This window comes from Poecilia reticulata, chromosome 16 (genome assembly GCF_904066995.2).
Source record: "Poecilia reticulata chromosome 16, P_reticulata-male-v2, whole genome shotgun sequence".
NCBI lineage: Eukaryota > Metazoa > Chordata > Actinopteri > Cyprinodontiformes > Poeciliidae > Poecilia > Poecilia reticulata.
Window position 1 is genome coordinate 2063188 of NC_088845.1, and position 12018 is coordinate 2075205.

Genomic DNA, 12018 nt, shown 5'->3' on the forward strand with positions numbered 1-12018 from the left:
TACTTCCAATGATTCACTTCCTGCTAAAGAGCCCCCTCGTGGTTGAAGAAAAATACACAGAAAAGCAGCATGTTCAAAGTGTAGGAAAAAAGTAGCAGCTTATAGTCCGGAAAATACGGTAGGTGAAATTGGATAATTTCCACGGCGCACCTGACGATCACTCACAATCACTAGTGTGCCGCGGCACAGTGGTTGAAAAACACTGCTCTATGAATCACTTTTTAAAGACAAAAAACACTGCCATAAAATATTGTCTATCACTGCAGCGGACATCCCACCCCATGAGAGTCGAGCGACACGCCGTGGTGGGCGTGTCGCTTATTTTGATTTCTGAAAGGTGGCAACCCTATGCTGTGGTTAGCTGTTTGTGCTTGGCGTTTTCTAAAATCGTTGAAGAATGCTGCTGGATCGAGCCAAATTAACACAGCCAAAGGATTATATTGTGTGTTTTCTGGCAACCACTCAACGGTGAGTTGTTTATTTTACATACTTTGTCTATGTATTGGTGACTAAAAGGGTCTTATAGATTAAAAGATCATTCTCTTTTGTTAATTTTAGAGCCGAATAGAAGATATATCCTCAAAGTATTAAATAAATCCTTTGATTTTTGTATACTTGTCGTTTTTAAGATACTTTTAGTTACTTTTTATTGATTTTCTTGACGGCCTATAGAACTGGAATTGGTTCATTTATTTGGAATTACGCAACAAAACAAAAAAACAATTCATTGTTTAATGAAACAATACTTAAGTCAATTAAGTTTAATTGACTCTAATGTCAATTAAACTTAAATACAAGTTGAAAGTGCACTTCAATTTGATCTTTAACTTGAAAAATATGGAATATAGCAATTATTTCATTGATGAATGTTTAGTTGTTTTGGATAACAGTTTAACCCTGTTTAAATGTGAATGCTAATTTTAGTTTTTATTTATGACCTTGTTTAGGTCAGGGTTTTTTCCACCCCCTGTTTCAACCCAGGATGGCGAGCTACTGGATCACCAGATGGATTATATATAACAGAAAATGTTTAATCTTTTGTTTGTTGCATGGTGAAGACTGCATAATAGATATAATTTAGAAAGTGTAGAAATTGAGATCAGTAAAAATATATGTGAAATATCCTCCTGCTTTTTGAACTGGATATGAAAATTTAGTTTTTTTATGTTTGATTATTGTTATGATATGTACATATAGGGATTTTATTTATTTTTCTCTTATATTGTACGTGTTTGAAATAAATACAAATTTCATTTAGTTTCATTGACACTGGTAGCAGTCAAGCAGGAGCGCTAAGAAGCTAATAGAAACCTTGAAGAGAAGAAGAGTTACATCGATACAGTTGCAGCCATGCATGTTGTGGACCAGCTTTTCTCAAGTGATTCAACTTTTAAACTGCTATTGTTTTGCATCTTTGGTATAAACTTTACCTTCTACCAAACACAGCTTCCCCTTTTTGTAAATATTTCCATCATGCTTGGCTGCAACTGTATCGATGGCAGCTCTTCTTCTCTTCAGTGTTTGTAGCTTCTGTTAGCTTCTGGCGCAGCTTCGCTCCTGCTACCGGTAGTTTCACCGGCTGATGACGTTGCTGAGATTCACTTTGTCTGGTATTTTTGTACATATGTTTTGCCAGTTCTGTGATTATGTTAAGCAGCAACTTAGATTAAAAAGTGTTTTATTTCCGTTTGAAAGCTGCACGCTTCCACGGAAGGACAAAAGAAAATCTCTCTTGTAAACATGTAATTACTAAAATCACGATACCCTGACTTTGTATCCCTCTGAAAAATGAACCCATTCAAATAAAGAAATCCCTCCATGGGTGATGCCACGACAGAGAGCGTTCATTTTATGGCGTTAACACCGGAGCTGAAGTGGTCCGGTATGAAACGGGGGTGATAGAACAACGGTACCAAGAACTTTTAAATTTCAATAATCAAAATACCGAAATTGTTTCCGTTGTTTTAAAAGGTTTATGTCAGTTTGCCTTTTCCCCATCGATACGCCCTGCACCTTAGGGGGTTAAAAAAAAAAAAAAACGACGCACACATTGCGGTTTTTTCTAAAACAGGAGTAGCGGGACATAAAACGGAGCGACGAACTAGATGTGAATTATGGCATAAAAACAGAATCCGACGCTGAACAGTGAAAAAATCAACACATGATGTGAAACACATGACGATTAGGCGGCGCAGCAGGTGATGAGTGAAGATGACTGATGGTCAATAAACGATAAAATAAATGTAGCAACAGGAAAGAAACTAAAGTGGACATTAATAAACCAAGAGAGGATAATAATAATCAAAGGAAACTAAATGGAAATGAATGAAGAACAAAATGCAACAATAAACTAAGAAACTAAAGTAAATACAGAGGAATAAACTGGAATGGCAAGACCTTTCGAGCAATAATTAATACAGAGACTGACTGTATGGCAAGAATAAACAGACTCTATTTCCAGATAAAAGGTAAAAGAATATTGTTGAAGTGTCATGGGTTTGTTGAGACCATATCTAGTATTGAGAATAAATATATATTACACACCATAACAGTAAAGAACTGATCACTTATTTATGTTTTTAATTAGATTTGATATACTTATTTCTTCAATATTATTTTTCATGTCAGTGTTAATGTCATGAGGCTGATGACTCCATGACACTTTCCATTTGACTCATTAGGGTTTGATTGAGAACCAGATTTGTTCTTTGTAATTTCTGTCCAGCAAAACTATTAATCTATAATCAATAGTCAGGTCTATATAAAGATATAATCCATGTTTCTGTCTCATATTTGTATGGCATTAAAAGGACCTGGAACTTTTGTTTTTCCACTGAAAGCTCTGGTTTGCACAATAAATGCCATGTGGGTGAAATTTTATGGATGATACTCTGATGTCCCATTCTCCTGAAGGCAGCACAGAGCTGCACCACCAGAAACTGACAGAAACACTGAAGAGAAGAAGAGTTATGATTAATGTAGTTACAGTTCTATCCATGTTTTAATGTTGCTGTAAGAGCCATAAAGCAGGAAAGATAGAATGTGGAAAAGTACATTTTATAGTTGCAGTTTATATTTTATATAATTCTTAATTCATCTTGTTATGTAGTTTTAGTTCTAAGAAATTTATTGATATGAAAAATGCTTGACGCTCCCTTGTAGTGACGTAATGGAGAACGTGCAGTGCCATATTAGACAGAGCTGTACGAGAGCATATAGTTTTCTTACCGTGCGTGCAAATGACTTGTAACCTCTTTATTTTTAAGTAAAGACATCTAAACCTAAAGGACTCGTCATGTCGTGCGAGTGAAGAAGTTATTGTGTCTGCAGCTCTGAGTGGTTTCTTTTAAAAAACCGAAGAAAGAGTGCCACTACATTAGTAAGAAAACTGCTCACTGGACCTTTTGGATGCTAATGAGCTAACCCGCAGTTAACAACTCCGAGTGGTGTGGCAGATTGGAGCAACATTCTGGAGAGAACGAGGTGGTAAACGTTCTGAATTAACATATGAATAATGACCGTCTCTGGAAAGACGACTAAAGACTCGTTTTGCTGGATGGAAAGATGCCACTAGCTGTGCTAGTTTGAAGCTAAATTAGCCAGGAAGCTAACGCTATTTAACTACTCAGTGACTTGCAGATTCATGCTAACTTGTTGTTAGAAGCCTGAAACCGAAGATTACTGAAAGCTCCGTGTGTTTGGGAATTGTGAAGCATTTTATTGGATGAGGAAAAGTGTTATTGGAATACTTTTTACTCATATGCACACAGTTTATGCACAGCTTTATTGATAAGAAGGAGTAAGAAGAAATATGAAGGAAGGTGATCTTGAAATAGTTTGCACTGAAGAAATAGCCACCAAACGGCCAGTCAAGTTAACTGAGAAGGCAATTGAGGACAAACTGCACAGGCTACTTGGCACCAGGAGAGGATACTTATCTCGACTCACAACTTTAAGGAGGGAAGTTACCAGTTTAATCACATTAGCTGATAATTTGCCAACAGTGAAGGAGATAATGCATGAAGAATTTCATCCAATTCTCCAAGATTTTATTGACATTACTGGACAATTAGGAGATCTTCTACCTGAAGATGAGAAAGATGCAGATATTAACAACTGGTTTGAGCCTAAAATGTTAATTATCAGACAGTTTACTGAAGATACTGAAAAATGGATGGAGGAGACAATGAGCTTACAACAAACATACCAAGAAACACAAGCTGATGAAGAGATAGATCCTGATGATAGTGTGTCACAAGTGAGCCATAAATCCAATAAGCTGGTAAGCAAGGGCTCACACGTTGGACGCTTGACTGTGGTGTCTTCTCATACATCAGTTCGTGCTATTGAAGAAGCCAAGCTCTATGGTCTTGTAGAACGTGCTGCTGTTCTGGAAAGAAAACAAGAGTTGGAAATGGAGGAAGCACGTATCAAAGCAGCTAAAGAAAAGTTGGAACTAGATGCAGCTATAGCAGAAAGGAGAGCAAAGATCAGAATTTTGAAACAGTATGAGAAATCAGAAGATGGCATGAGCAGCTACATGCGCTCTCAGCCAACAGGTGGCGCAAGAGTGAAGGAAGAAGAAAACTCCATCCCTCTCTCTCAGATCAAGCCTTACAGAAGCCATGCATCACTCAGGCCAGATGTAAGACGTCAGGTTGCTACAGTAAACACTGCAGTGCAACAGCATGATGGAAGCATGAGTGGCCTTCTGAAAGTAATGGAAAACCAAAACACCATTACAGAGATGCTTGTTAAGCAACAGAAATATGCACAACTTCCTGAGAAAGAGGTTGCGGTGTTCAAGGGTGATCCACTTACCTATATATCGTTCATTAGAGCTTTCGAACGAGCCATTGAACAGAAAACGGACAGTGAACAAGACAGGTTGTACTACTTATTACAGTTTACTGCAGGAGAACCACAGGAGCTTGTTCGAAGCTGCGAACACAGGCCATCACACAAGGGGTTCAAAGAAGCAAAAGAACTGTTAAAGAAACATTATGGGGATGAGTTGGTGATTGCAAGCGCTTACATTGATAAGGCTTTAAAGTGGTCGCCAATCAAGGCTGAAGATGGAAAGGCGCTGAAGACATATGCTTTATTCCTAACTGGTTGTTGCAACACGATGCAAGATGTTGAATTGATGGAGGAAATGGATAATCCCACAAACATGAGGATGGTGGTATCTAAATTGCCTTATAAGATGCGAGAAAGTTGGCGCAATGAAGCATTTAAAATCAAGGAGAAAGGAGGGCTCAGAGCAAGATTTGCTGACCTGGTCGCCTTCATTGACCGCCAGTCTAAGGTAGCCACAGATCCACTCTTTGGAGACCTCCAAGGCAAAAATCCCCCACCAACAGGAAGAATTAAGGACAATCTGAAAGCAGTCAAGAGTGGATCAAAAGGAGCAAGCTTCGCCACTAATATTGTGGTGGGAAAGAAAAATGCAGCTTCAACACTAAATCAAGTAAGCTCATCCAAGACAGGAACTTCTTTTGAAACTCCATGTCTATATTGTCAAGGAAACCACACCTTGGAATCTTGTAACAAGATCAAAGAGAAAATGAACCAGGAACGTATTGACTTTTTAAAGTCAAAGGGACTGTGTTTTGGGTGTTTGAGACAAGGTCATATTAGTCAGAACTGTAAGAAGAAGACAGTATGCAAACAGTGCTCAAGAAAACACCCAGACATTCTTCATCAGAACGAAGAAACTAAAAACACAACTTATGTGCCGGAACAAGGTAATACTCATAAGGAGGAGATGTCTGCGACTTCAAGTCCTGTCAAGGAAGAAGTGTGTGGCTACACTGGGGCCGGAGAAACAGACTGTCTACTACCCGTGGTGCCTGTGAAGGTGAAGTCCCGCAGCAGTGGAAGATCCATAAACACTTATGCATTTATGGACACTGGGAGTACAGCCACGTTCTGTACAGAGGACCTTAGAAGGAGGCTGAATGAGAAGGGAAAGCCGACTCAGATATCCTTAAGTACTATGGGTCAGAATGAAGCAGAGAAACATAGGTTGATCAACAGCTACCTGCTCACAGACCTTGAGGTGTGTAGTCTTGATGGAGAAGAGTACTTGCAGTTAACCAAAGTTTTCACACACAGTAACATTCCTGTGCAGAGAGAAAACATCCCCAGTCAGCAACATTTACAGAAGTGGCCCTACCTGAATGAGGTGAATTTACCACATATTGATGCGAGTGTAGGTCTTCTCATTGGCTCCAACAACTCTAAAGCAATGGAGCCCTGGCATGTAATTAACAGTCAAGAAGAAGGACCCTATGCTGTAAAGACTGTTCTCGGCTGGATGGTGTATGGTCCTGTAATGAATGAAAATCTGCTTGTCCGAAGCAAGACAGCTGGTTACAGTGTTAACCGAATTGCAGTTGAGGAAGTGGAACAGCTACTTATACAGCAATATAACACAGATTTTCCAGAACGTCTATATGATGATAAAGAGGAAATGTCACAAGAGGACAAATTGTTCATGGAATCTGTGCAAAGCACAATCAAGTACACAGATGGACATTACAGTGTGGGGCTCCCACTGAGAGACAAGCATGTGAAAATGCCCAACAACCGCTGTGTGGCTGAACAGCGAGTTGCTGGTCTTAAGAGAAAACTGGCAAGGAATCAAGATTTTCTAGAGGACTACAAAGGCTTTATGGAAAGTATCCTGGGAAAAGGTTACGCCATGGAAGTTCCTCAAGAACAGCTTGACCGTGATGACGGTAGGGTTTGGTATGTCCCGCACCACGGTGTATACCACCCAAAGAAAAACAAAATTCGTGTTGTTTTTGATTGCAATGCCAGCTTCCAGGATGTGTCGCTAAATGGTCAGTTGATGCAGGGACCTGACCACACCAACACACTTATTGGTGCCTTAGTGAGGTTTCGTGAAGAACCAATAGCTGTGATGGCGGACATAGAGTCCATGTTTTATCAGGTGAGAGTCCCGGAGTCAGATGCTGACCTATTGCGTTTTCTGTGGTGGCCAGCTGGTGATCTTGGCGCACCTGTAAGGGAATATAGGATGATGGTGCATATCTTTGGAGCAACGTCTTCCCCCAGCATTGCGTCTTATGCACTACGAAGAACGGCAGAAGATCGAAGAGGCACAACTGCCCCAGAAGCTGTGGAAACAATTCTACGTAATTTCTATGTAGACGACTGTCTTAAATCAGTGGCGAAGGAGGGGGAAGCAGTCTTCTTGGTGAGGAGTCTTCAAAACCTGTGTGCTGAGGGAGGTTTTACTCTCAACAAGTGGGTCAGCAACAGCAGGAGAGTTTTGTCCTCCATTCCTGAAGAACTCAGAGCCACTGAGTTGAGAGACCTCAATCTTACACAGGATGCTTTACCCATAGAACGTGCTCTCGGTGTACAATGGTGTACAGAGGATGATGTATTCACATATAGCATCAAGACACAGGACAAGCCCAAGACAAGAAGAGGTGTTCTTTCTGTCGTGAATTCCACTTACGACCCTCTTGGCTTCCTGGCACCATTGATACTCCCTGCTAAGCTTCTAATGAGGGACCTCTGTAAAGAAAAGTTAGGATGGGATGAAGAGATTAGTGACTCGCGTGCAGAACAGTGGAGTAAGTGGCTGGAGGATCTCACTCTCCTTTCAGGCTTCAGCATCAGAAGATGTATCAAACCGCAGGCCTTTGGAACCACAGTGGTGGCCAGACTACACCATTTTTCTGATGCAAGTGAGGTTGCCTATGGCACAGCATCTTACCTCGTTCTGGTGAATAACCAAGGCAGATTCCATTGTTCTCTTATGATGGGGAAGTCTAGAGTGTCTCCACTCAAGCAGGTCACAGTTCCAAGACTAGAGTTGACTGCAGCAGTTGTCGCAGTTAAGGTGGACAGAATGCTGCAAGAGGAAATGCAGATCCCACTTCAGCAGTCAATCTTCTGGACTGACAGCACGACGGTTCTGAAGTACATCGAAAATGAGACTGCTCGTTACAAGACCTTTGTGGCTAATAGAATTACACTCATACGAGAAGCAACTAAAACATCTCAGTGGAGGTACGTCAGAACTTCGCAGAACCCGGCTGACAAAGCAACTAGAGGCATGAAAGCAAAAAAGTTGATGGAAGATAAGAACTGGATAAATGGTCCAGAATTTCTTTCACAACCAGAAAGTGAATGGCCACAGAGACCAGACAACCTGAATCACAGCATACAGGATGACCCAGAGGTGAAAAGTGTCACAGTAAACACCATCACAAGTGAAGAAAAGCTTGATTGTATGAACAAGTTACTTGAGTACTACGACAGTTGGAACCGGCTGAAGAGGGCGACTGCATGGATTATGAAAGTTAGAGAGCTGCTGACCAACTTGAAAAACAAAAGAAAAGAGTTTCAAAGTGAAATCAGTCAAACCGAAAATGATACAGAGAAGCAAAGGTTGTTTGTGAAGCAAAGCATGGACATGTACAGGAGTACCATGGAAAAGAAAGAACTTACCTTGGAACAGCTGACAACAGCAGAAGCGGAAATCATCCGATACAGCCAAGCCCAATGCTTTCCTGAGGAGATTAGTGCACTCTGCAATAATAAGTCTGTCAAGAAGAGCAGCCAGCTGTACAGACTCGATCCCATGCTAAAGGATGGCATTCTAAGGGTAGGAGGACGGTTAGTTAAAGCTGCCATGCCAGCAGACACAAAACATCCTGCGATACTGTCCAAACATTCAAGAGTTGCATTTCTCATTCTACGTGACATCCATGAGAAGATCGGTCACAGCGGGCGCAACTACATGTTATCACAGTTGAGAGAGAAGTTTTGGATCCCACAAGCAACCTCCGCCATTAGGAAGCTCATATCCAAATGCACGGTTTGCAGAAGATTACAAGGACGAGCTGGTGAACAAAAAATGGCACCTCTGCCTGAAGATCGTCTTGTACCAGACAAGCCCCCATTCACTAATGTTGGAATAGATTACTTCGGCCCTTTTGACGTGAAACAGGGCCGGGGCACTGTCAAAAGGTATGGTGTGATGTTTACTTGCCTTACTATCAGGGCAGTACACATTGAGGTGGCTTATAGTCTGGATACAAGTGCCTGTATCAATGTCCTCCGTCGCTTTGTTAGTAGAAGAGGACAGGTCTCTATCATGCGATCTGACAATGGCACCAACTTTGTTGGTGCCGAGAAGGAATTGAGAGAGGCATTGGAAAACCTGAATCAATCAGAAATTGAGAAAACGATGCAAAGGAAGGGCATCAAGTGGATTTTCAATAGTCCAGCGGCATCACATCAGGGAGGGATTTGGGAGCGGCAGATCCGTTCAGTTCGCAGGATTCTCAATGCTCTACTTAAGGAACAGACCCTCACCGACGATAGCCTTCAAACACTTCTTTGTGAGGTCGAAAGCATAATAAATGGTCGACCCATAACCAGTGTGTCAGATGATCCACACGACTTAGATCCTCTGACCCCCAACCATCTGTTGTTGTTGAAGGTCCAGCCCAACATGCCACCAGGGATCTTCAACCAAGATGATATGTATACAAGAAAGCGTTGGAGGCAAGTACAGTATCTTGCGGATCTATTCTGGCGCAGATGGACTCGTGAGTATCTACCCCTCCTCCAAGAACGCCAGAAATGGCTGAAACAGAAGAGGAACTTTGAACCTGGAGATGTGGTACTGGTAATCGACAGTTCCTCTCCGCGCAACACATGGATCATAGGAAGAGTAGTACAAACCCTACCTGACTCCAGTGGAACTGTACGCCGTGTGAAGTTGCAAACAAAAAACAGCATCCTGGAGAGATCTGTGCATAAGCTATGCTTATTGCAAGAAGCCATATAAAGAGAAGAACAAAAACGAGAGACTTTTTTGTTTAAGAACTGTTTATTTGTAGTTTATTCATAATCTGGTTTTGATGGCTCTTAGTTTTATGTTAATTGATAATTGCGTAATCTTACAGTATACCCAATTAGGGGCCGGATATGTAAGAGCCATAAAGCAGGAAAGATAGAATGTGGAAAAGTACATTTTATAGTTGCAGTTTATATTTTATATAATTCTTAATTCATCTTGTTATGTAGTTTTAGTTCTAAGAAATTTATTGATATGAAAAATGCTTGACGCTCCCTTGTAGTGACGTAATGGAGAACGTGCAGTGCCATATTAGACAGAGCTGTACGAGAGCATATAGTTTTCTTACCGTGCGTGCAAATGACTTGTAACCTCTTTATTTTTAAGTAAAGACATCTAAACCTAAAGGACTCGTCATGTCGTGCGAGTGAAGAAGTTATTGTGTCTGCAGCTCTGAGTGGTTTCTTTTAAAAAACCGAAGAAAGAGTGCCACTACAGTTGCAGAGTTCAGTCGTTTTGCAAATAGTTCAAAGTTTAAACTGCCATGTTTTACATCTTTTATCTGCTCATTTTATGGAATATTTAACAACTAGAAAATGGCAAAGAATAAGAATATTTGTTCCACTTTGGCTGCTGTTAGGCCTACCAATTTTAACTTGAATGTTCATTGCATTTTTCTTAAGACACCAAATTTCTATTCCCATGACTTTTTTGTTCTCTGGCAGACTGGGGTGGTGGTCCCCCTGTTTAAAAAGGGGGACCGGAGGGTGTGCTCCAATTACAGGGTGGTCACACTCTTAAGCCTCCCTGGTAAGGTCTATTCAGGGGTCCTGGAGAGGAGGGTCCGTCGGATAGTCGAACCTCGGATTCAGGAAGAGCAGTGTGGTTTTCATCCTGGTCGTGGAACACTGGACCAGCTCTACACCCTCAGCAGGGTCCTGGAGGGTGCATGGGAGTTCGCCCAACCAGTCTACATGTGTTTTGTGGACTTGGAGAAGGCGTTCGACCGTGTCCCTCGGGGGGCCCTGTGGGGGGTACTCCGGGAGTATGGGGTACCGGGCCCTTTGATACGGGCTGTCAGGTCCCTGTATGACCGGTGTCAGAGTCTGGTCCCTATTGCCGGCAGTAAGTCGGGCTCGTTTCCGGTGAGAGTTGGACTCCGCCAAGGCTGCCCTTTGTCACCGATTCTGTTCATTACTTTTATGGACAGAATTTCTAGGCGCAGCCGAGGTGTTGAGGGGATCCGTTTTGGTGGCCTTAGGATCGCATCTCTGCTTTTTGCGGATGATGTGGTCCTGTTGGCTTCATCGGAACGTGATCTGCAGCTCTCACTGGAGCGGTTCGCAGCCGAGTGTGAAGCGGCCGGGATGAGGCTCAGTGCCTCCAAATCCGAGGCCATGGTCTTGAGCCGGAAAAGGGTAGAGTGCCTTCTCCGGGTCAGGGTGGTCGTCCTGCCTCAAGTGGAGGAGTTTAAGTATCTGGGGATCTTGTTCACGAATGAGGGAAGAAGGAAGCGGGAGATCGACAGGCGGATTGGGGCAGCGTCTACTGTGAAGCGGGCGCTGTACCGGTCCGTCGTGGTGAAGAGAGAGCTGAGCCAAAAAGCGAAGCTTTCGATTTACCGGTCGATCTACGTTCCCACCCTCATCTATGGTCATGAGCTTTGGGTCATGACCGAAAGAACGAGATCACGGATACATGCGGCCGAAATGGGTTTCCTCCGCAGGGTGGCTGGGCTCTCCCTTAGAGAGAGAAGCTCGGTCATCCGGGAGGGACTCAGAGTAGAGCCGCTGCTCCTCCACGTCGAGAGGAGCCAGTTGAGGCTAGGGCATCTGGTCAGGATGCCTCCTGGACGCCTCCCTGGTGAGGTATTCCGGACACGTCCCACCGGGAGGAGGGGAGACCCAGGACACGCTGGAGGGATTACGTCTCTCGGCTGGCCTGGGAGCGCCTTGGGATTCCCACGGAGGAGCTGGAAGAAGTGGCTGGGGAGAGGGAAGTCTGGGCCTCCCTTCTGAAGCTGCTGCCCCCACGACCCGACCCCGGATAAGCGGAAGAAAATGGATGGATGGATGGATGGAAATTATTTTTGATGATAAATACAGAAACAAGCATAAAAATCAAATCATCTGCAATAGTTATAGTAATATTAATAATAAAATAGTCAGTGA

At 42.7% G+C, this 12018-nt stretch overlaps 1 protein-coding gene across 2 annotated transcripts in view; it reads left to right on the top strand.

The window, feature by feature from the left end:
• The window catches only part of LOC103477713 (dromaiocalcin-1-like), a 30696-nt gene that overhangs the window by 14719 nt on the left and 3959 nt on the right, over positions 1-12018 (top strand). The window lies entirely within an intron of this gene.